Below are 1,318 nucleotides of genomic sequence, written 5' to 3' on the forward strand. Positions count from 1 at the left end.
GGACATAGAATAGTGTAGCCCAACCCCTTAGAGCAGGAGGATTAAGAAAATTAAAGGAGGTAATTAAAGGAGGTAAAGATGAGTAGTCAGTGAGTATGGTCCATTGAGATTATCAACAGTGCTCAAGTAACCGAGATGGGGGTGATAAACAGGGCTACTTCATCCCCTTAGAGGACCACCTGGTAGGGCAAGCAAGGAGCAAGAGTGAGGCCTCCCAAGCCATTCCAATGACTGGGACAGAGTTCTTGGCCAAGCTCTCAGTATTCTTACACACTTCAGGATAAAGATTTCTGGGGGTTGTGATAATTAGGCTAGCAGCTGAGCCTGAGCCAACATGCCAAAGGTTCCTGCATCCCCAGGACAACAGAGTCACAGGGGAATCCTGTTGTTGATTGAAGGGGCTTTCCTGAGTATCTGACAAGGTGGACCTTAGGCCTCAGGGTTCCATGACCGTCCTCCTATGCTGTCACCTAACACTGAAACTTTCCTGTCTTTACTCTGAAGAGGGGCAGATAGATAGGATTCCTGAATGCAGAGGAGACACCAGGAAGACCACCAGGTAGTTGAAAAATCAGGCAGGAGAAGATATCACAGGAGGAAAACATGGTACAACTTCAGAGAGGGACTGTTGAATGAAACAAAGATAAGCATTGCTGTTTCAAAAGGAGAATGAGTACAAAGTGACCAGGCAAACTTAAGTGCAATGAAAATTTAACTTGTCACACTCAGTAGCATGGCTCAGACCATGTGTTACAAAACTCACAATGTGTAATACAAAACAGTTGTCCCCAGAATTAGAGGGGAAGACCACTGCTCAGTTTCTTTACCTCTCACAATCTCTGACAAGACCACACTATGACATCCCACTTAACACAAACAACAGGAGGCAGGCACTCACAGAAGAGAACCTGCTTTCACAGTTGGAACAGAGGATTTCATACCATCTGGTACAATCAGTGGACAACATATCCTTAAAAAAAAGCAATCAATTCCATGTTGGGAAAGTTAAAATGCACATACACACACTGGTGCACCACTATGGTCAGACAGAGATATAGGTGGTGTCCTGTACAGAGTCTGCAGGTCAAGGGTCATATAAGGATGAAGGATAACAAACAGTACTATCAGTGACATGTCTCACAGATGCTCCCCTGTTACCTAGTACACAAGAGGCTATGATTCTTGGAGCCAAATGTCCAGGGAGAAGGGTTACCTGCTAGGATGCCTACACCCACACAGTTATCACATACACAATCATGGCTGTCAGAAAAGTGTTTCTCAGCCTCTTCCAGCTCCCTCTCTCATTCAGAACCTATAT

The sequence above is a fragment of the Mastomys coucha genome, chromosome X (assembly GCF_008632895.1).
Source record: "Mastomys coucha isolate ucsf_1 chromosome X, UCSF_Mcou_1, whole genome shotgun sequence".
Classification (NCBI taxonomy): domain Eukaryota; kingdom Metazoa; phylum Chordata; class Mammalia; order Rodentia; family Muridae; genus Mastomys; species Mastomys coucha.